The following is a 26,916-nucleotide window of genomic DNA, read 5'->3' as shown; positions in this document are numbered from 1 at the left end:
GATGAATGGGGGGTAAACAACGTCACACAGCGCGCTAATGAATTTAGCATTAGCCGCTAATGTAGCCTCCAAACAAGCAGCAGCCCCTCCAGTTAAGAGCAGCTAGCCGTGAGACGCCTCAGAAAACAGCGGGGGAGTTTCTTTTACTTAGATGCTGATGATTAAGTAGCACTGTGTTTGACTGGAATTTAATAAAAAAAATAGGCATAAAACGTGGCTCTTACGGATAGGAAACAATAACTGAAAATCTGAATGTGAAGCTGATCTAATTGTTTTTGTATGAAAATCTATAATGAATAGTGATATGCCTAATAGTATTGGTCAGGGGGTGTGGAGTGAAGAATCCATTCAGAATTCCTCTAATGAAAATAGTAATTGATTGAAAATGTAATTTGATTGAAATTGAGCTGCTTTGTCAGGGCGACTTCAGCTCAATTAAAAACAGCAGAACTGCTCTGAGAACAGTGATTATAGAGGGGGTACAAGCCAGGGAACAACCCTCCTCTGAAACCCATAGCAGCTCAGAGGTGGTCAGGTCCTTCAGATAGATACACTGTTCATCCTCCACAAGAGAGGAGTGAATTTGAGATGAAAAATGTAGGGCCATCAATAACCTGTGTCACCCCTGGGTCAGTCCGCCTCTCTCTCTGTGGGTCAGTCCGCCTCCCCCTCTCTGAGTCAGTCCCCCTCCCCTTCTCTGGGTCAGTCCGCCTCCATCACACACAGCCAGGAAGCAAAAAGCCTCCTCCCCAATCCCAACAGAACTCACACTGAAAACATGTGATGTCTTGTCAAACGGTTACCAAACCACAGAGAGACAAATACAATTTCAAGTATATATACCTACCAAGCCTCACATACCATGCTCTAAACATATCAGGCAACACTACTCATGTTCATGACCGTCTAGATCTATAATAGACAATACTGCATATGTATGCTGATAGATGTGTGTTAAAAGCAAGCAGTGTGCATTTACAGTGAAGCACTGGTCACCCAGAGCTCCTGCTACAGGGAGAGTGGAGACAGGACCCACTGGTCACACAGAGCTCCTGCTACAGGGAGAGTGGAGACAGGACCCACTGGTCACCCAGAGCTCCTGCTACAGGGAGAGTGGAGACAGGACCCACTGGTCACCCAGAGCTCCTGCTACAGGGAGAGTGGAGACAGGACCCACTGGTCACACAGAGCTCCTGCTACAGGGAGAGTGGAGACAGGACCCACTGGACACCCAGAGCTCCTGCTACAGGGAGAGTGGAGACAGGACAAACTGGTCACCCAGAGCTCCTGCTACAGGGAGAGTGGAGACAGGACACACTGGTCAACCAGAGCTCCTGCTACAGGGAGATTGGAGACAGGACACACTGGTCACCCAGAGCTCCTGCTACAGGAAGAGTGGAGACAGTACCCACTGGTCACCCAGAGCTCCTGCTACAGGGAGAGTGGAGACAGGACACACTGGTCACCCAGAGCTCCTGCTACAGGGAGAGTGGAGACAGGACACACTGGTCACCCAGAGCTCCTGCTACAGGGAGAATGGAGACGGGACCCACTGGTCACCCAGAGCTCCTGCTACAGGAAGGGTGGAGACAGGACCCACTGGTCACCCAGAGCTCCTGCTACAGGAAGGGTGGAGACAGGACAAACTGGTCACCCAGAGCTCCTGCTACAGGGAGAGTGGAGACAGGACACACTGGTCACCCAGAGCTCCTGCTACAGGAAGGGTGGAGACAGGACCCACTGGTCACCCAGAGCTCCTGCTACAGGAAGGGTGGAGACAGGACACACTGGTCACCCAGAGCTCCTGCTACAGGAAGAGTGGAGACAGGACCCACTGGTCACCCAGAGCTCCTGCTACAGGAAGAGTGGAGACAGGACCCACTGGTCACCCAGAGCTCCTGCTACAGGAAGAGTGGAGACAGGACCCACTGGTCACCCAGAGCTCCTGCTACAGGAAGAGTGGAGACAGGACCCACTGGTCACCCAGAGCTCCTGCTACAGGAAGGGTGGAGACAGGACAAACTGGTCACCCAGAGCTCCTGCTACAGGGAGAGTGGAGACAGGACCCACTGGTCACCCAGAGCTCCTGCTACAGGAGAGTGGAAACATGACCCACTGTGCAAAAAACTGGTTGAATCAAAAGTTGTTTCCACATCATTTCAATCCCCAAAAATCAACGTGAATCAACACAGAAAACTGATTGGATTTGCATAAAGTAACATACGGGCATTCCTATATTTATTTACCCAACTTTTAACCTAAATCCCAATGACATGGTGACATTTTTTTGTTGATTTCATGTTGAATTCACGTTAGTTGACATCTCGAACAAAAGTACATCAAAACTAGACGTTGAACTGACGTCTGTGCCCAGTGAGCAAATTCCTTTCCTCTCCTGCAGTCAACACAGGCTCTCTCACATTTCTGTCATGGCCTTTCAATTTCCTGTTGATGCAGACTCACTATTCAAGAGGGCTTCCTCTGCTCCATCACTCCCAACAGTCCCCCAGGCCCAGACCCAGACCCAGGCCCAGACCCAGACCCAGACCCAGACCCAGGCCCAGACCCAGACCCAGGCCCAGACCCAGGCCCAGGCCCAGGCCCAGGCCCAGGCCCAGGGGGGAAATAAAGCGGTGTGTGTGGAGGTTGGACTGCCAGGCAGACTGTTAAAGCCCCTAAGGCCTGATGGGTGGAACGTGAGATCCGGCTACTATCTAACGGCTACTACCTAACTATCGAACGGCTACTACCTAACTACCTAACGGCTACTACCTAACTACCTAACGGCTACTACCTGACTATCTAACGGCTACTACCTGACTATCTAACGGCTACTACCTGACTATCTAACGGCTACTACCTGACTATCTAACGGCTACCTGACTACTATCTATCTAACGGCTACTACCTGACTATCTAACGCTACTACCTGACTATCTAACGTACCTACTACCTGACTATCTAACGGGCTACTACCTAACTAATCTAACGTAACGGCTACTACCTAACTATCTAACGTCTACTACCTAACTATCTAACGTCTACTACCTAACTATCTAACGTCTACTACCTGACTATCTAACGTCTACTACCTGACTATCTAACGTCTACTACCTGACTATCTAACGGCTACTACCTAACTATCTAACGGCTACTACCTGACTATCTAACGGCTACTACCTGACTATCTAACGGCTACTACCTGACTATCTAACGGCTACTACCTGACTATCTAACGGCTACTACCTGACTATCTAATCTAACTAACTATCTAACCTGACTACCTAACTATCTAACGTCTACTACCTAACTATCTAACGGCTACTACCTGACTATCTAACGCTACTACTACCTGACTATCTAACGGCTACTACCTAACTATCTAACGGCTACTACCTAACGGCTACTACCTAACTATCTAACGTCTACTACCTAACTATCTAACATCTACTACCTAACTATCTAACGTCTACTACCTGACTATCTAACGTCACCTACCTGACTATCTAACGTCTACTACCTGACTATCTAACGGCTACTACCTGACTATCTAACGGCTACTACCTAACTATCTAACGGCTACTACCTGACTATCTAACGGCTACTACCTGACTATCTAACGGCTACTACCTGACTATCTAACGGCTACTACCTGACTATCTAACATCTACTACCTGACTATCTAACGTCTACTACCTGACTATCTAACGTCTACTACCTAACTATCTAACGGCTACTACCTAACTATCTAACGGCTACTACCTAACTATCTAACGGCTACTACCTAACGTCTACTACCTAACTATCTAACGTCTACTACCTAACGTCTACTACCTAACGTCTACTACCTGACTATCTAACGTCTACTACCTGACTATCTAACGGCTACTAAACAGGGCTCCGGGCAGCCGAGCGGAAATGGAGGAAAACTCGCCTCCCTGCGGACCTGACATCCTTTCACTCCCTCCTCTCTACATTTTCCTCTTCTCTCTCTGCTGCTAAAGCCACTTTCTACCACTCTAAATTCCAAGCATCTGCCTCTAACCCTAGGAAGCTCTTTGCAACCTTCTCCTCCCTCCTGAATCCTCCTCCCCCTCCCCCCCCCTCCTCCCTCTCTGCAGATGACTTCGTCAACCATTTTGAAAAGAAGGTCGACGACATCCGATCCTCGTTTGCTAAGTCAAACGACACCGCTGGTTCTGCTCACACTGCCCTACCCTGTGCTCTGACCTCTTTCTCCCTCTCTCTCCAGATGAAATCTCGCGTCTTGTGACGGCCGGCCGCCCTACAACCTGCCCGCTTGACCCTATCCTCCTCTCTTCTCCAGACCATTTCCGGAGACCTCCTCCCTTACCTCACCTCGCTCATCAACTCATCCCTGACCGCTGGCTACGTCCCTTCCGTCTTCAAGAGAGCGAGAGTTGCACCCCTTCTGAAAAAACCTACACTCGATCCCTCCGATGTCAACAACTACAGACCAGTATCCCTTCTTTCTTTTCTCTCCAAAACTCTTGAACGTGCCGTCCTTGGCCAGCTCTCCCGCTATCTCTCTCAGAATGACCTTCTTGATCCAAATCAGTCAGGTTTCAAGACTAGTCATTCAACTGAGACTGCTCTTCTCTGTATCACGGAGGCGCTCCGCACTGCTAAAGCTAACTCTCTCTCCTCTGCTCTCATCCTTCTAGACCTATCGGCTGCCTTCGATACTGTGAACCATCAGATCCTCCTCTCCACCCTCTCCGAGTTGGGCATCTCCGGCGCGGCCCACGCTTGGATTGCGTCCTACCTGACAGGTCGCTCCTACCAGGTGGCGTGGCGAGAATCCGTCTCCACACCACGTGCTCTCACCACTGGTGTCCCCCAGGGCTCTGTTCTAGGCCCTCTCCTATTCTCGCTATACACCAAGTCACTTGGCTCTGTCATAACCTCACATGGTCTCTCCTATCATTGCTATGCAGACGACACACAATTAATCTTCTCCTTTCCCCTTCTGATGACCAGGTGGCGAATCGCATCTCTGCATGTCTGGCAGACATATCCGTGTGGATGACGGATCACCACCTCAAGCTGAACCTCGGCAAGACGGAACTGCTCTTCCTCCCGGGAAGGACTGCCCGTTCCATGATCTCGCCATCACGGTTGACAACTCCATTGTGTCCTCCTCCCAGAGCGCTAAGAACCTTGGCGTGATCCTGGACAACACCCTGTCGTTCTCAACTAACATCAAGGCGGTGGCCCGTTCCTGTAGGTTCATGCTCTACAACATCCGCAGAGTACGACCCTGCCTCACACAGGAAGCGGCGCAGGTCCTAATCCAGGCACTTGTCATCTCCCGTCTGGATTACTGCAACTCGCTGTTGGCTGGGCTCCCTGCCTGTGCCATTAAACCCCTACAACTCATCCAGAACGCCGCAGCCCGTCTGGTGTTCAACCTTCCCAAGTTCTCTCACGTCACCCCGCTCCTCCGCTCCCTCCACTGGCTTCCAGTTGAAGCTCGCATCCGCTACAAGACCATGGTGCTTGCCTACGGAGCTGTGAGGGGAACGGCACCTCAGTACCTCCAGGCTCTGATCAGGCCCTACACCCAAACAAGGGCACTGCGTTCATCCACCTCTGGCCTGCTCGCCTCCCTACCACTGAGGAAGTACAGTTCCCGCTCAGCCCAGTCAAAACTGTTCGCTGCTCTGGCCCCCCAATGGTGGAACAAACTCCCTCACGACGCCAGGACAGCGGAGTCAATCACCACCTTCCGGAGACACCTGAAACCCCACCTCTTTAAGGAATACCTAGGATAGGATAAAGTAATCCCTCTCACCCCCTCCCCTGAAAAGATTTAGATGCACTACTGTTCCACTGGAGGTCATAAGGTGAATGCACCAATTTGTAAGTCGCTCTGGATAAGAGCGTCTGCTAAATGACTTAAATGTAAATGTAAATGTACTACCTGACTATCTAACGGCTACTACCTGACTATCTAACGGCTACTACCTGACTGTCTAACGGCTACTACCTAACTATCTAACGGCTACTACCTAACTATCTAACGGCTACTACCTAACTATCTAACGGCTACTACCTAACGGCTACTACCTAACGGCTACTACCTAACTATCTAACGGCTACTACCTAACGGCTACTACCTAACTACCTAACGTCTACTACCTAACTACCTAACGGCTACTACCTAACTATCTAACGGCTACTACCTAACTATCTAACGGCTACTACCTAACTATCTAACGGCTACTACCTAACTATCTAACGGCTACTACCTAACGGCTACTACCTAACGGCTACTACCTAACGGCTACTACCTAACTATCTAACGTCTACTACCTAACTATCTAACGGCTACTACCTAACTATCTAACGGCTACACCTAACTATCTAACGTCTACTACCTAACTATCTAACGGCTACTACCTAACTATCTAACGGCTACTACCTAACGGCAACTACCTAACTATCTAACGTCTACTACCTGACTATCTAACGGCTACTACCTAACTATCTAACGGCTACTACCTGACTATCTAACTATCTAACGTCTACTACCTAACTATCTAACGGCTACTACCTAACTATCTAACGGCTACTACCTAACTATCTAACGGCTACTACCTAACTATCTAACGGCTACTACCTAACTATTTAATGGCTACTACCTAACTATCTAACGGCTACTACCTAACGGCTACTACCTAACGTCTACTACCTAACTATCTAACGTCTACTACCTAACTATCTAACGGCTACTACCTAACGGCTACTACCTAACTATCTAACGTCTACTACCTAACTATCTAACGGCTACTACCTAACTATTTAACGGCTACTACCTAACTATCTAACGGCTACTACCTAACTATCTAACGGCTACTACCTAACGGCTACTACCTGACTATCTAACGGCTACTACCTGACTATCTAACGGCTACTACCTGACTATCTAACGGCTACTACCTGACTATCTAACGGCTACTACCTGACTATCTAACGGCTACTACCTGACTATCTAACGGCTACTACCTGACTATCTAACGGCTACTACCTAACTATCTAACGGCTACTACCTAACTATCTAACGGCTACTACCTAACGGCTACTACCTAACTATCTAACGTCTACTACCTAACTATCTAACGTCTACTACCTAACTATCTAACGTCACCTACCTGACTATCTAACGTCTACTACCTGACTATCTAACGGCTACTACCTGACTATCTAACGGCTACTACCTGACTATCTAACGGCTACTACCTAACGGCTACTACCTAACTATCTAACGGCTACTACCTAACTATCTAACGGCTACTACCTGACTATCTAACGGCTACTACCTGACTATCTAACGTCTACTACCTAACTATCTAACGGCTACTACCTAACTATCTAACGTCTACTACCTAACTATCTAACGTATACTACCTAACTATCTAACGTCTACTACCTAACTATCTAACGGCTACTACCTGACTATCTAACGGCTACTACCTGACTATCTAACGGCTACTACCTGACTATCTAACATCTACTACCTGACTATCTAACGTCTACTACCTGACTATCTAACATCTACTACCTGACTATCTAACGCTACTACCTACTATCTAACGGCTATCTACCTAACTATCTAACGGCTACTACCTAACTATCTACCGGCTACTACCTAACTATCTAACGGCTACTACCTAACTATCTAACGGCTACTACCTAACTATCTAACGGCTACTACCTGACTATCGGCTACTACCTAACTATCTAACACTACTAACTATCTAACTATCTAACGGCTACTACCTAACGGCTACTACCTAACAGCTACTACCTAACGCTAACGGCTACTACCTAACCTAACTATCTAACGGCTACTACCTGACTATCTAACGGCTACTACCTGACTATCTAACGGCTACTACCTAACTATCTAACGGCTACTACCTAACTATCTAACAGCTACTACCTAACTATCTAACGGCTACTACCTAACTATCTAAACTACTACCTGACTATCTAACGGCTACTACCTAACTATCTAACGTCTACTACCTAACTATCTAACTATCTAACTCTACTACCTAACTATCTAACGGCTACTACCTAACTATCTAACGGCTACTACCTAACTATCTAACGGCTACTACCTAACTATCTAACGGCTACTACCTAACTATCTAACGGCTACTACCTAACGGCTACTACCTAACTACTACCTAACTACTACCTAACTATCTAACGTCTACTACCTACCTAACGGCTACTACCTAACTATCTAACGCTAACTACCTAACTACTACCTAACGTCTACTACCTGACTATCTAACGTCTACTACCTGACTATCTAACGTCTACTACCTGACTATCTAACGGCTACTACCTAACTATCTAACGGCTACTACCTAACTATCTAACTATCTACTACCTAACTATCTAACGGCTACTACCTAACTATCTAACGGCTACTACCTGACTATCTAACGGCTACTACCTAACTATCTAACGGCTACTACCTAACTATCTAACGGCTACTACCTAACTATCTAACGGCTACTACCTAACTATCTAACGTCTACTACCTAACTATCTAACGTCTACTACCTGACTATCTAACGGCTACTACCTAACGGCTACTACCTAACTATCTAACGGCTACTACCTAACTATCTAACGGCTACTACCTAACTATCTAACGGCTACTACCTAACTATCTAACGGCTACTACCTAACTATCTAACATCTACTACCTAACTATCTAACGGCTACTACCTGACTATCTAACGGCTACTACCTGACTATCTAACGTCTACTACCTGACTATCTAACGGCTACTACCTAACTATCTAACGGCTACTACCTAACTATCTAACGGCTACTACCTAACTATCTAACGGCTACTACCTAACTATCTAACGGCTACTACCTAACTATCTAAAGGCTACTACCTAACGTCTACTACCTAACTATCTAACGTCTACTACCTAACTATCTAACGGCTACTACCTAACTAACGCTACTACCTAACTATCTAACGTCTACTACCTAACTATCTAACGGCTACTACCTAACTATCTAACGGCTACTACCTGACTATCTCTACTACCTGACTATCTAACGTCTACTACCTAACTATCTAACGGCTACTACCTAACTATCTAACGGCTACTACCTAACTATCTAACGTCTACTACCTAACTATCTAACGGCTACTACCTAACTATCTAACGGCTACTACCTAACTATCTAACGTCTACTACCTGACTATCTAACGGCTACTACCTAACTATCTAACGGCTACTACCTAACTATCTAACGGCTACTACCTAACTATCTAACGGCTACTACCTAACTATCTAACGGCTACTACCTAACTATCTAACGGCTACTACCTAACTATCTAACGGCTACTACCTGACTATCTAACGGCTACTACCTGACTATCTAACGGCTACTACCTAACTATCTAACGGCTACTACCTAACTATCTAACGGCTACTACCTAACTATCTAACGGCTACTACCTAACTATCTAACGGCTACTACCTGACTATCTCTACTACCTGACTATCTAACGGCTACTACCTGACTATCTAACGGCTACTACCTAACTATCTAACGGCTACTACCTGACTATCTAACGGCTACTACCTATCTAACGTCTACTACCTAACTATCTAACGTCTACTACCTAACTATCTAACGGCTACTACCTAACTATCTAACGGTCTACTACCTAACTATCTAACGGCTACTACCTAACTATCTAACGGCTACTACCTAACTATCTAACGGCTACTACCTAACTATCTAACTCGTCTACTACCTAATCGGCTACTACCTAACTATCTAACGGCTACTACCTAACTATCTAACGGCTACTACCTAACTATCTAACGGCTACTACCTAACTATCTAACGGCTACTACCTAACTATCTAACGGCTACTACCTAACTATCTAACGGCTACTACCTGACTATCTAACGCTACTACCTGACTATCTAACGGCTACTACCTGACTATCTAACGGCTACTACCTGCTACTACTATCTAACGGCTACTACCTGACTATCTAACGTCTACTACCTGACTATCTAACGGCTACTACCTGACTATCTAACGGCTACTACCTGACTATCTAACGGCTACTACCTGACTATCTAACGGCTACTACCTAACTATCTAACGGCTACTACCTGACTATCTAACGGCTACTACCTGACTATCTAACGGCTACTACCTGACTATCTAACGGCTACTACCTGACTATCTAACGGCTACTACCTAACTATCTAACGGCTACTACCTGACTATCTAACGGCTACTACCTGACTATCTAACGGCTACTACCTGACTATCTAACGGCTACTACCCTAACTATCTAACGGCTACTACCTAACTATCTAACGGCTACTACCTGACTATCTAACGGCTACTACCTGACTATCTAACGGCTACTACCTGACTATCTAACGGCTACTACCTGACTATCTAACGCCTACTACCTGACTATCTGCTACTACCTGACTATCTAACGCCTACTACCTAACTATCTAACGTCTACTACCTAACTATCTAACGCTACTACCTAACTACCTAACGTCTACTACCTAACTATCTAACGTCTACTACCTGACGGCTACTACCTAACGGCTACTACCTAACTATCTAACGGCTACTACCTAACGGCTACTACCTAACGGCTACTACCTAACGTCTACTACCTGACTATCTAACGTCTACTACCTGACTATCTAACGTCTACTACCTAACTATCTAACGGCTACTACCTAACTATCTAACGGCTACTACCTAACTATCTAACGGCTACTACCTAACTATCTAACGGCTACTACCTGACTATCTAACGGCTACTACCTGACTATCTAACGGCTACTACCTGACTATCTAACGGCTACTACCTGACTATCTAACGGCTACTACCTGACTATCTAACGGCTACTACCTGACTATCTAACATCTACTACCTGACTATCTAACGTCTACTACCTGACTATCTAACGGCTACTACCTGACTATCTAACTGCTACTACCTAACTATCTAACTGCTACTACCTAACTATCTAAACTACCTAACGGCTACTACCTAACTATCTAACATCTACTACCTGACTATCTAACATCTACTACCTGACTATCTAACGTCTACTACCTGACTATCTAACGTCTACTACCTAACTATCTAACGGCTACTACCTAACTATCTAACATCTACTACCTGACTATCTAACGCCTACTACCTAACTATCTAACGCCTACTACCTAACTATCTAACGGCTACTACCTAACTATCTAACGGCTACTACCTGACTATCTAACGCCTACTACCTGACTATCTAACGGCCTACTACCTAACTATCTAACGGCTACTACCTGACTATCTAACTATCTAACGCCTACTACCTGACTATCTAACGACTACTACCTGACTATCTAACGTCTACTACCTGACTATCTAACGGCTACTACCTGACTATCTAACGTCTACTACCTGACTATCTAACTACTACCTAACTACTACCTAACTATCTAACCTAACTATCTAACTATCTACTACCTAACTATCTAACGGCTACTACCTGACTATCTAACGGCTACTACCTGACTATCTCTACTACCCTAACTATCTAACGGCTACTACCTGACTATCTAACGCCTAACTACCTGACTATCTAACGGCTACTACCTAACTATCTAACGGCTACTACCTAACTATCTAACGGCTACTACCTAACTATCTAACGGCTACTACCTAACTATCTAACGGCTACTACCTGACTATCTAACGGCTACTACCTAACTATCTAACGGCTACTACCTGACTATCTAACGGCTACTACCTAACTATCTAACGTCTACTACCTGACTATCTAACGGCTACTACCTGACTATCTAACGGCTACTACCTGACTATCTAACGGCTACTACCTAACTATCTAACGGCTACTACCTAACTATCTAACGGCTACTACCTGACTATCTAACGGCTACTACCTAACTATCTAACGGCTACTACCTAACTATCTAACGGCTACTACCTGACTATCTAACGGCTACTACCTAACTATCTAACGCCTACTACCTAACTATCTAACGGCTACTACCTAACTATCTAACGGCTACTACCTAACTATCTAACGCTACTACCTAACTATCTAACGGCTACTACCTGACTATCTAACGGCTACTACCTGACTATCTAACGGCTACTACCTGACTATCTAACGGCTACTACTGACTATCTAACGGCTACTACCTGACTAACATCTACTACCTGACTATCTAACGTCTACTACCTGACTATCTAACGGCCTACTACCTGACTATCTAACGGCTACTACCTAACTACTACCTAACTATCTACTACCTAACTATCTAACGGCTACTACCTAACTATCTAACGGCTACTACCTGACTATCTAACGGCTACTACCTGACTATCTAACGCCACTACCTACTATCTACCTAACTATCTAACGGCTACTACCTGACTATCTAACGGCTACTACCTGACTATCTAACGGCTACTACCTGACTATCTAACGGCTACTACCTGACTATCTAACGGCTACTACCTGACTATCTAACGGCTACTACCTGACTATCTAACGGCTACTACCTGACTATCTAACGGCTACTACCTGACTATCTAACGGCTACTACCTGACTATCTAACGGCTACTACCTGACTATCTAACATCTACTACCTAACTATCTAACGGCTACTACCTGACTATCTAACGGCTACTACCTAACTATCTAACGCTGCCTACTACCTGACTATCTAACGTCTACTACCTAACTATCTAACGTCTACTACCTAACTATCTAACGGCTACTACCTAACTATCTAACGGCTACTACCTAACTATCTAACGGCTACTACCTAACTATCTAACGGCTACTACCTAACTATCTAAAGGCTACTACCTAACGTCTACTACCTAACTATCTAACGTCTACTACCTAACGTCTACTACCTGACTATCTAACGGCTACTACCTGACTATCTAACGGCTACTACCTGACTATCTAACGGCTACTACCTAACTATCTAACGCTACTACCTGACTATCTAACATCTACTACCTGACTATCTAACGCTACTACCTGACTATCTAAACGGCTACTACCTGACTATCTAACGTCTACTACCTGACTATCTAACGGCTACTACCTAACTATCTAACGGCTACTACCTAACTATCTAACGGCTACTACCTAACTATCTAACGGCTACTACCTGACTATCTAACGGCTACTACCTGACTATCTAACGGCTACTACCTGACTATCTAACATCTACTACCTGACTATCTAACGGCTACTACCTGACTATCTAACGACTACTACCTGACTATCTAACGGCTACTACCTGACTATCTAACGGCTACTACGTCTAACTATCTAACGTCTACTACCTAACTATCTAACGGCTACTACCTAACTATCTAACGGCTACTACCTATCTAACGGCTACTACCTGACTATCTAACGGCTACTACCTAACTATCTAACGTCTACTACCTAACTATCTAACGGCTACTACCTAACTATCTAACGGCTACTACCTAACTACTACCTAACGGCTACTACCTGACTATCTAACGGCTACTACCTAACTATCTAACGGCTACTACCTGACTATCTAACTATCTAACGTCTACCTAACTACCTAACTATCTAACGGCTACTACCTAACTATCTAACGGCTACTACCTAACTATCTAACGGCTACTACCTAACTATCTAACGGCTACTACCTGACTATCTAACGGCTACTACCTAACTATCTAACGGCTACTACCTAACTATCTAACGGCTACTACCTGACTATCTAACGGCTACTACCTAACTATCTAACGGCTACTACCTAACTATCTGCTACTACCTATCTAACTACTACCTGACTATCTACTACCTGACTATCTAACGGCTACTACCTGACTATCTAACGGCTACTACCTGACTATCTAACGGCTACTACCTAACTATCTAACGTCTACTACCTACTATCTAACGGCTACTACCTAACTATCTAACGGCTACTACCTGACTATCTAACGGCTACTACCTAACTATCTAACGGCTACTACCTAACTATCTAACTACTACCTAACTATCTAACGGCTACTACCTGACTATCTAACGCTACTACCTGACTATCTAACGGCTACTACCTAACTATCTAACGGCTACTACCTAACTATCTAACGGCTACTACCTAACTATCTAACGGCTACTACCTGACTATCTAACGGCTACTACCTGACTATCTAACGGCTACTACCTAACTATCTAACGCCTACTACCTGACTATCTAACGGCTACTACCTGACTATCTAACGGCTACTACCTAACTATCTAACGCTACTACCTGACTATCTAACTACTACCTAACTATCTAACGGCTACTACCTAACTATCTAACGGCTACTACCTGACTATCTAACGGCTACTACCTGACTATCTAACGGCTACTACCTAACTATCTAACGGCTACTACCTGACTACTACCTAACTATCTAACGGCTACTACCTGACTATCTAACGGCTACTACCTGACTATCTAACGGCTACTACCTGACTATCTAACGGCTACTACCTAACTATCTAACGGCTACTACCTGACTATCTAACGTCTACTACCTAACTATCTAACTACCTACTACCTAACTATCTAACGGCTACTACCTAACTATCTAACGGCTACTACCTAACTATCTAACGGCTACTACCTAACTATCTAACGGCTACTACCTAACTATCTAACGGCTACTACCTAACTATCTAACGGCTACTACCTGACTATCTAACGGCTACTACCTGACTATCTAACGGCTACTACCTGACTATCTAACGGCTACTACCTGACTATCTAACGGCTACTACCTGACTATCTAACGGCTACTACCTAACTATCTAACGGCTACTACCTGACCTAACGTCTACTACCTGACTATCTAACGCTACTACCTAACTATCTAACGCTGTCTACTACCTGACTATCTAACGGCTACTACCTGACTATCTAACGGCTACTACCTAACTATCTAACGGCTACTACCTAACTATCTAACGGCTACTACCTAACTATCTAACGGCTACTACCTGACTATCTAACGGCTACTACCTAACTATCTAACGGCTACTACCTGACTATCTAACGGCTACTACCTGACTATCTAACGGCTACTACCTGACTATCTAACGGCTACTACCTAACTATCTAACGGCTACTACCTGACTATCTAACGGCTACTACCTAACTATCTAACGGCTACTACCTAACTATCTAACGGCTACTACCTGACTATCTAACGTCTACTACCTAACTATCTAACGGCTACTACCTAACTATCTAACGGCTACTACCTAACTATCTAACGGCTACTACCTGACTATCTAACGGCTACTACCTGACTATCTAACGGCTACTACCTAACTATCTAACGGCTACTACCTGACTATCTAACGGCTACTACCTGACTATCTAACTGACTACTACCTAACTATCTAACGGCTACTACCTGACTATCTAACGGCTACTACCTGACTATCTAACGGCTACTACCTAACTATCTAACGGCTACTATCTAACGGCTACTACCTAACTATCTAACGGCTACTACCTGACTATCTAACGGCTACTACCTGACTATCTAACGGCTACTACCTGACTATCTAACGGCTACTACCTGACTATCTAACGGCTACTACCTGACTATCTAACGGCTACTACCTGACTATCTAACGGCTACTACCTGACTATCTAACGGCTACTACCTAACTATCTAACGGCTACTACCTGACTATCTAACGGCTACTACCTGACTATCTAACGGCTACTACCTGACTATCTAACGGCTACTACCTGACTATCTAACGGCTACTACCTAACTATCTAACGGCTACTACCTGACTATCTAACGGCTACTACCTGACTATCTAACGGCTACTACCTGACTATCTAACGGCTACTACCTGACTATCTAACGGCTACTACCTAACTATCTAACTACCTGACTATCTAACGCTACTACCTGACTATCTAATGCTACGTCTAACGGCTACTACCTGACTATCTAACGCCTACTACCTGACTATCTAACGCTACTACCTGACTATCTAACGGCTACTACCTGACTATCTAACTACTACCTGACTATCTACCTAACTATCTAACGGCTACTACCTGACTATCTAACATCTACTACCTGACTATCTAACGTCTACTACCTAACTATCTAACGGCTACTACCTAACTATCTAACGGCTACTAACTATCTAACTACTACCTAACTATCTAACGCTACTACCTGACTATCTAACGGCTACTACCTAACTATCTAACGCTACTACCTGACTATCTAACGGCTACTACCTGACTACCTAACGTCTACTACCTGACTATCTAACGCTACTACCTGACTATCTAACGCTACTACCTAACTATCTAACGGCTAACTACCTAACTATCTAACGCTACTACCTAACTATCTAACGGCTACTACCTAACTATCTAACGGCTACTACCTGACTATCTAACCATTATCTCGCTACTACCTGCTATCTAACCTGACTATCTAACGGCTACTACCTGACTATCTAACGGCTACTACCTGACTATCTAACGGCTACTACCTGACTATCTAACGTCTACTACCTGACTATCTAACGTCTACTACCTGACTATCTAACGTCTACTACCTGACTATCTAACGGCTACTACCTAACTATCTAACTGCTACTACCTAACTATCTAACGGCTACTACCTAACGGCTACTACCTAACTATCTAACGGCTACTACCTGACTATCTAACATCTACTACCTGACTATCTAACGTCTACTACCTGACTATCTAACGTCTACTACCTGACTATCTAACGTCTACTACCTGACTATCTAACGTCTACTACCTGACTATCTAACGGCTACTACCTAACTATCTAACGGCTACTACCTAACTATCTACTACCTAACTATCTAACGGCTACTACCTAACTATCTAACGGCTACTACCTGACTATCTAACGGCTACTACCTAACTATCTAACGGCTACTACCTGACTATCTAACGTCTACTACCTAACTATCTAACCTAACTATCTACTACCTAACTATCTAACGCCTACTACCTAACTATCTAACGGCTACTACCTAACTATCTAACGCTGCCTACTACCTGACTATCTAACGGCTACTACCTGACTATCTAACGCTACTACCTGACTATCTAACGGCTACTACCTAACTATCTAACGGCTACTACCTAACTATCTAACGGCTACTACCTAACGCTACTACCTGACCTAACGGCTACTACCTAACTATCTAACGCTACTACCTGACTATCTAACGGCTACTACCTAACTATCTAACGGCTACTACCTAACTATCTAACGCTACTACCTAACTATCTAACGGCTACTACCTAACTATCTAACGGCTACTACCCTAACTATCTAACGGCTACTACCTAACTATCTAACGGCTACTACCTAACTATCTAACGGCTACTACCTGACTATCTAACGGCTACTACCTAACTATCTAACGGCTACTACCTAACGACTATCTAACCTAACTATCTACCTACCTAACTATCTAACGGCTACTACCTAACTATCTAACGGCTACTACCTAACGGCTACTATCTAACGGCTACTACCTGACTATCTAACGTCTACTACCTGACTATCTAACGTCTACTACCTGACTATCTAACGGCTACTACCTGACTATCTAACGTCTACTACCTAACTATCTAACGGCTACTACCTAACTATCTAACGGCTACTACCTAATCGGCTACTACCTAACTATCTAACGCTACTACCTAACTATCTAACGTCTCTACTACCTAACTATCTAACGGCTACTACCTAACTATCTAACGTCTACTACCTGACTATCTAACGGCTACTACCTACTACCTAACGTCTACTACCTAACTATCTAACGGCTACTACCTAACTATCTAACGGCTACTACTATCTGCTACTACCTAACTATCTGGCTACTACCTGACTATCTAACGTCTACTACCTGACTATCTAACGGCTACTACCTGACTATCTAACGGCTACTACCTGACTATCTAACGGCTACTACTAACTATCTAACGGCTACTACCTAACTATCTAACGGCTACTACCTGACTATCTAACGGCTACTACCTGACTATCTAACGGCTACTACCTGACTATCTAACGGCTACTACCTGACTATCTAACGGCTACTACCTAACTATCTAACGGCTACTACCTGACTATCTAACGGCTACTACCTGACTATCTAACGGCTACTACCTGACTATCTAACGGCTACTACCTGACTATCTAACGGCTACTACCTGACTATCTAACGGCTACTACCTAACTATCTAACGGCTACTACCTGACTATCTAACGCTACTACCTGACTATCTAACGGCTACTACCTAACTATCTAACGGCTACTACCTGACTATCTACCGGCTATCTACCTAACTATCTAACGTCTACTACCTAACTATCTAACGGCTACTACCTAACTATCTAACGGCTACTACCTGACTATCTAACGGCTACTACCTGACTATCTAACGGCTACTAACTGACTATCTAACGGCTACTACCTGACTATCTAACGGCTACTACCTGACTATCTAACGGCTACTACCTGACTATCTAATGGCTACTACCTGACTATCTAACGGCTACTACCTGACTATCTAACGGCTACTACCTGACTATCTAACGGCTACTACCTAACTATCTAACGGCTACTACCTGACTATCTAACGGCTACTACCTACTATCTAACGGCTACTACTGACTAACGGCTACTACCTGACTATCTAACGGCTACTACCTGACTATCTAACATCTACTACCTAACTATCTAACGGCTACTACCTGACTATCTAACGGCTACTACCTGACTATCTAACGGCTACTACCTAACTATCTAACGGCTACTACCTGACTATCTAACGGCTACTACCTAACTATCTAACGCCTACTACCTGACTATCTAACGCTACTACCTAACTATCTAACGCTACTACCTAACTATCTAACGGCTACTACCTAACTATCTAACGGCTACTACCTAACTATCTAACGGCTACTACCTAACTATCTAACTACTACCTGACTACCTAACGCCTACTACCTAACTATCTAACGTCTACTACCTAACTATCTAACGGCTACTACCTAACTATCTAACGGCTACTACCTAACTATCTAACGGCTACTACCTAACTATCTAACTACCTACTACCTGACTATCTAACTATCTAACGGCTACTACCTAACTATCTAACGGCTACTACCTGACTATCTAACGGCTACTACCTGACTATCTAACGGTCTACTACCTGACTATCTAACGGCTACTACCTAACTATCTAACGGCTACTACCTGACTATCTAACGGCTACTACCTGACTATCTAACGGCTACTACCTGACTATCTAACGGCTACTACCTGACTATCTAACGGCTACTACCTGACTATCTAACGGCTACTACCTGACTATCTAACGGCTACTACCTGACTATCTAACGGCTACTACCTGACTATCTAACGGCTACTACCTAACTATCTAACGGCTACTACCTAACTATCTAACGTCTACTACCTAACTATCTAACGGCTACTACCTGACTATCTAACGGCTACTACCTGACTATCTAACGGCTACTACCTGACTATCTAACATCTACTACCTGACTATCTAACGTCTACTACCTAACTATCTAACGGCTACTACCTAACTATCTAACGGCTACTACCTAACGTCTACTACCTAACTATCTAACGTCTACTACCTAACTATCTAACGTCTACTACCTGACGGCTACTACCTAACGGCTACTACCTAACTATCTAACGGCTACTACCTAACGGCTACTACCTAACGTCTACTACCTGACTATCTAACGTCTACTACCTGACTATCTAACGTCTACTACCTAACTATCTAACGGCTACTACCTAACTATCTAACGGCTACTACCTAACTATCTAACGGCTACTACCTAACTATCTAACGGCTACTACCTGACTATCTAACGGCTACTACCTGACTATCTAACGGCTACTACCTGACTATCTAACGGCTACTACCTGACTATCTAACGGCTACTACCTGACTATCTAACGGCTACTACCTGACTATCTAACGGCTACTACCTGACTATCTAACGTCTACTACCTGACTATCTAACGTCTACTACCTGACTATCTAACGTCTACTACCTGACTATCTAACGTCTACTACCTGACTATCTAACGGCTACTACCTGACTATCTAACGGCTACTACCTAACTATCTAACGGCTACTACCTAACTATCTAACTGCTACTACCTAACTATCTAACGGCTACTACCTAACTATCTAACGGCTACTACCTAACTATCTAACGGCTACTACCTAAAGGCTACTATCTAACGGCTACTACCTACCTAACGGCTACTACCTGACTATCTAACGGCTACTACCTGACTATCTAACGGCTACTACCTGACTATCTAACGGCTACTACCTGACTATCTAACGGCTACTACCTGACTATCTAACGCTACTACTACTATCTAACGTCTACTACCTGACTATCTAACGCTACTACCTAACTATCTGACTATCTAACGGCTACTACCTGACTATCTAACGGCTACTACCTGACTATCTAACGGCTACTACCTGACTATCTAACGGCTACTACCTAACTATCTAACGGCTACTACCTAACTATCTAACGGCTACTACCTAACTATCTAACGGCTACTACCTAACTATCTAACGGCTACTACCTGACTATCTAACGGCTACTACCTGACTATCTAACGGCTACTACCTGACTATCTAACGGCTACTACCTGACTATCTAACGGCTACTACCTGACTATCTAACGGCTACTACCTGACTATCTAACGGCTACTACCTAACGTCTACTACCTAACTATCTAACGTCTACTACCTAACTATCTAACGGCTACTACCTGACTATCTAACGGCTACTACCTGACTATCTAACGTCTACTACCTGACTATCTAACGGCTACTACCTAACTATCTAACGGCTACTACCTAACGGCTACTACCTAACTATCTAACGGCTACTACCTAACTATCTAACGGCTACTACCTGACTATCTAACGGCTACTATCTAACGTCTACTACCTAACTATCTAACGTCTACTACCTAACTATCTAACGGCTACTACCTAACTATCTAACGGCTACTACCTAACTATCTAACGGCTACTACCTGACTATCTAACGGCTACTACCTGACTATCTAACGGCTACTACCTGACTATCTAACGGCTACTACCTGACTATCTAACGGCTACTATCTAACGTCTACTACCTAACTATCTAACGGCTACTACCTGACTATCTAACGGCTACTACCTGACTATCTAACGGCTACTACCTGACTATCTAACGGCTACTACCTGACTATCTAACGGCTACTACCTGACTATCTAACGGCTACTACCTAACTATCTAACGGCTACTACCTGACTATCTAACGGCTACTACCTGACTATCTAACTGCTACTACCTGACTATCTAACGCTACTACCTAACTATCTAACGGCTACTACCTAACTATCTAACGCTACTACCTAACTATCTAACGGCTACTACCTGACTATCTAACGGCTACTACCTGACTATCTAACCTAACATATCTAACTACTACCTGACTATCTAACGGCTACTACCTGACTATCTAACATCTACTACCTGACTATCTAACGCTACTACCTAACTATCTAACGGCTACTACCTGACTATCTAACGGCTACTACCTGACTATCTAACGGCTACTACCTGACTATCTATCTAACTATCTAACGGCTACTACCTGACTATCTAACGCTACTACCTAACTATCTAACGGCTACTACCTGACTATCTAACGGCTACTACCTGACTATCTAACGTCTACTACCTGACTATCTAACGTCTACTACCTAACTATCTAACTGACTACCTAACTATCCTAACTACCTAACGGCTACTACCTAAACTACTACCTAACTATCTAACTACTACCTAACTATCTAACGGCTACTACCTAACTATCTAACGGCTACTACCTGACTATCTAACGCTACTACCTAACTATCTAACGGCTACTACCTAACTATCTAACGGCTACTACCTGACTATCTAACGGCTACTACCTGACGGCTACTACCTGACTATCTAACATCTACTACCTGACTATCTAACGGCTGCCTACCTGACTACTACCTAACTATCTGCCTACTACCTGACTATCTAACGGCTACTACCTGACTATCTAACGCTACTACCTAACTATCTAACTACTACCTAACGGCTACTACCTAACTATCTAACGTCTACTACCTGACTATCTAACGGCTACTACCTAACTATCTAACGGCTACTACCTAACTATCTAACGGCTTCTACCTAACTATCTAACGGCTACTACCTAACTATCTAACGGCTACTACCTAACTATCTAACGGCTACTACCTGACTATCTAACGGCTACTACCTGACTATCTAACGGCTACTACCTGACTATCTAACGGCTACTACCTGACTATCTAACGACTACTACCTAACTATCTAACGGCTACTACCTAACTATCTAACGGCTACTACCTAACGTCTACTACCTAACTATCTAACGTCTACTACCTGACTATCTAACGCTACTACCTGACTATCTAACGGCTACTACCTAACTATCTAACGGCTACTACCTACTATCGGCGCCTGCCTACTACCTGACTATCTAACGGCTACTACCTAACTATCTAACGGCTACTACCTAACTATCTAACGGCTACTACCTAACTATCTAACGGCTACTACCTAACTATCTAACGGCTACTACCTAACTATCTCTACTACCTAACTATCTAACGGCTACTATAACTATCTAACGCTACTACCTAACTATCTAACGGCTACTACCTAACTATCTAACGGCTACTACCTAACTATCTAACGCTACTACCTAACTATCTAACGCTACTACCTAACGTCTGCTACTACCTACTACCTAACGGCTACTACCTAACTATCTAACGGCTACTACCTGACTATCTCTACTACCTGACTATCTAACGGCTACTACCTAACTATCTAACGCTACTACCTGACTATCTAACGGCTACTACCTAACTATCTAACGGCTACTACCTGACTATCTAACGGCTACTACCTAACTATCTAACGGCTACTACCTGACTATCTAACGGCTACTACCTAACTATCTAACGGCTACTACCTGACTATCTAACGGCTACTACCTGACTATCTAACGGCTACTACCTGACTATCTAACGGCTACTACCTGACTATCTAACGCTACTACCTGACTATCTAACGGCTACTACCTGACTATCTAACGGCTACTACCTGACTATCTAACGGCTACTACCTGACTATCTAACGTCTACTACCTGACTATCTAACGGCTACTACCTAACTATCCTACTATCTAACGTCTACTACCTAACTATCTAACGGCTACTACCTAACTATCTAACGGCTACTACCTGACTATCTAACGGCTACTACCTGACTATCTAACCTGCTACTACCTGACTATCTAACATCTACTACCTAACTATCTAACGTCTACTACCTAACTATCTAACGGCTACTACCTGACTATCTAACGCTACCTACTATCTAACTGACTACCTGACTATCTAACGGCTACTACCTAACTATCTAACGGCTACTACCTAACTATCTAACGGCTATCTAACTATCTAACGGCTACTACCTAACTATCTAACGGCTACTACCTGACTATCTAACGGCTACTACCTGACTATCTAACGGCTACTACCTGACTATCTAACGGCTACTACCTGACTATCTAACGGCTACTACCTGACTATCTAACGGCTACTACCTGACTATCTAACGTCTACTACCTGACTATCTAACGGGTTACTACCTAACTACCTGACTACCTAACGTCTACTACCTGACTATCTAACGGCTACTACCTAACTATCTAACGGCTACTACCTGACTATCTAACGGCTACTACCTGACTATCTAATCTAACGCTACTACCTGACTACCTAACGGCTACTACCTAACTATCTAACGGCTACTACCTAACTATCTAACGGCTACTACCTGACTATCTAACGGCTACTACCTAACTATCTAACGGCTACTACCTGACTATCTAACGGCTACTACCTGACTATCTAACGGCTACTACCTGACTATCTAACGGCTACTACCTGACTATCTAACGGCTACTACCTAACTATCTAACTGCTACTACCTAACTATCTAACGGCTACTACCTAACGGCTACTACCTAACTATCTAACGTCTACTACCTAACTATCTAACGGCTACTACCTAACTATCTAACGGCTACTACCTAACTATCTAACGGCTACTACCTAACTATCTAACGGCTACTACCTGACTATCTAACGTCTACTACCTGACTATCTAACGTCTACTACCTAACTATCTAACTGCTACTACCTAACTATCTAACGGCTACTACCTACTATCTAATGGCTACTCTAATCTAACGGCTACTACCTGACTATCTAACGGCTACTACCTGACTATCTAACGGCTACTACCTGACTATCTAACGGCTACTACCTGACTATCTAACGGCTACTACCTAACTATCTAACGGCTACTACCTGACTATCTACCTAACTACTACCTAACTATCTAACGGCTACTACCTGACTATCTAACGGCTACTACCTAACTATCTAACGGCTACTACCTAACTATCTAACGGCTACTACCTGACTATCTAACGGCTACTACCTGACTATCTAACGGCTACTACCTAACTATCTAACTATCTACTACCTAACTATCTAACGGCTACTACCTGACTATCTAACGGCTACTACCTGACTATCTAACGGCTACTACCTAACTATCTAACGGCTACTACCTGACTATCTAACATCTACTACCTGACTATCTAACGGCTACTACCTGACTATCTAACGGCTACTACCTGACTATCTAACGGCTACTACCTGACTATCTAACGGCTACTACCTAACTATCTAACGGCTACTACCTAACTATCTAACGGCTACTACCTGACTATCTAACGGCTACTACCTGACTATCTAACGGCTACTACCTAACTATCTAACGGCTACTACCTGACTATCTAACGCTACTACCTGACTATCTAACGGCTACTACCTGACTATCTAACGGCTACTACCTGACTATCTAACGGCTACTACCTAACGCTATCTACTACCTAACTATCTAACGGTCTACTACCTAACTATCTAACTGCTACCTAACTATCTAACGGCTACTACCTAACTATCTAACGGCTACTACCTAACTATCTAACGGCTACTACCTGACTATCTAACGGCTACTACCTGACTATCTAACGGCTACTACCTGACTATCTAACGGCTACTACCTGACTATCTAACGGCTACTACCTGACTATCTAACGGCTACTACCTGACTATCTACTACCTGACTATCTAACGGCTACTACCTGACTATCTAACGGCTACTACCTGACTATCTAACGGCTACTACCTGACTATCTAACGGCTACTACCTAACGTCTACTACCTGACTACCTAACGGCTACTACCTAACGGCTACTACCTAACTATCTAACGTCTACTACCTAACTATCTAACGTCTACTACCTAACTATCTAACGCTACTACCTAACTATCTAAACTACTACCTGACTATCTAACGGCTACTACCTGACTATCTAACGGCTACTACCTGACTATCTAACGGCTACTACCTGACTATCTAACGGCTACTACCTGACTATCTAACGGCTACTACCTGACTATCTAACGGCTACTACCTGACTATCTAACGGCTACTACCTGACTATCTAACGGCTACTACCTGCTACTATCTAACCTACTACCTAACTATCTAACGGCTACTACCTAACTATCTAACGGCTACTACCTAACTATCTAACGGCTACTACCTAACTATCTAACGGCTACTACCTAACTATCTAACGGCTACTACCTGACTATCTAACGGCTACTACCTGACTATCTACTACTACCTGACTATCTAACGGCTACTACCTGACTATCTAACGGCTACTACCTGACTATCTAACGGCTACTACCTGACTATCTAACGTCTACTACCTGACTATCTAACGTCTACTACCTGACTATCTAACGTCTACTACCTGACTATCTAACGGCTACTACCTAACTATCTAACGGCTACTACCTAACGGCTACTACCTAACTATCTAACGGCTATTACCTGACTATCTAACATCTACTACCTGACTATCTAACGTCTACTACCTGACTATTTAACGTCTACTACCTGACTATCTAACGGCTACTACCTGACTATCTAACGTCTACTACCTAACTATCTAACGGCTACTACCTAACTATCTAACGGCTACTACCTAACTATCTAACGGCTACTACCTAACTATCTAACGGCTACTACCTAACTATCTAAAGGCTACTACCTGACCTAACGGCTACTACCTAACTATCTAACTACCTACTACCTAACGTCTGCTACTACCTAACGGCTATCTAACGGCTGACTATCTAACGGCTACTACCTAACTATCTAACGGCTACTACCTAACTATCTAACGGCTACTACCTAACTATCTAACGCTTCTACCTGACTATCTAACGGCTACTACCTGACTATCTAACGGCTACTACCTGACTATCTAACGGCTACTACCTGACTATCTAACGGCTACTACCTGACTATCTAACGGCTACTACCTGACTATCTAACGGGCTACCTACTATCTAACTATACCTAACGCCTACTACCTAACTATCTAACGCTACTACCTAACTATCTAACGTCTACTACCTGACTATCTAACGGCTAC

The 26,916-nt window shown here is 44.0% G+C and overlaps 1 protein-coding gene across 10 annotated transcripts in view; it reads right to left on the bottom strand.

Moving 5' to 3' along the window:
• The window catches only part of LOC115123979 (receptor-type tyrosine-protein phosphatase mu-like), a 399,895-nt gene that overhangs the window by 213,486 nt on the left and 159,493 nt on the right, over positions 1–26,916 (bottom strand). The gene's annotated exons all lie outside the window — the stretch shown is intronic.

The sequence above is a fragment of the Oncorhynchus nerka genome, linkage group LG22 (assembly GCF_034236695.1).
Source record: "Oncorhynchus nerka isolate Pitt River linkage group LG22, Oner_Uvic_2.0, whole genome shotgun sequence".
In the NCBI taxonomy this organism is placed as follows: domain Eukaryota; kingdom Metazoa; phylum Chordata; class Actinopteri; order Salmoniformes; family Salmonidae; genus Oncorhynchus; species Oncorhynchus nerka.
This window is presented reverse-complemented; position numbering and strand designations above follow the sequence as displayed.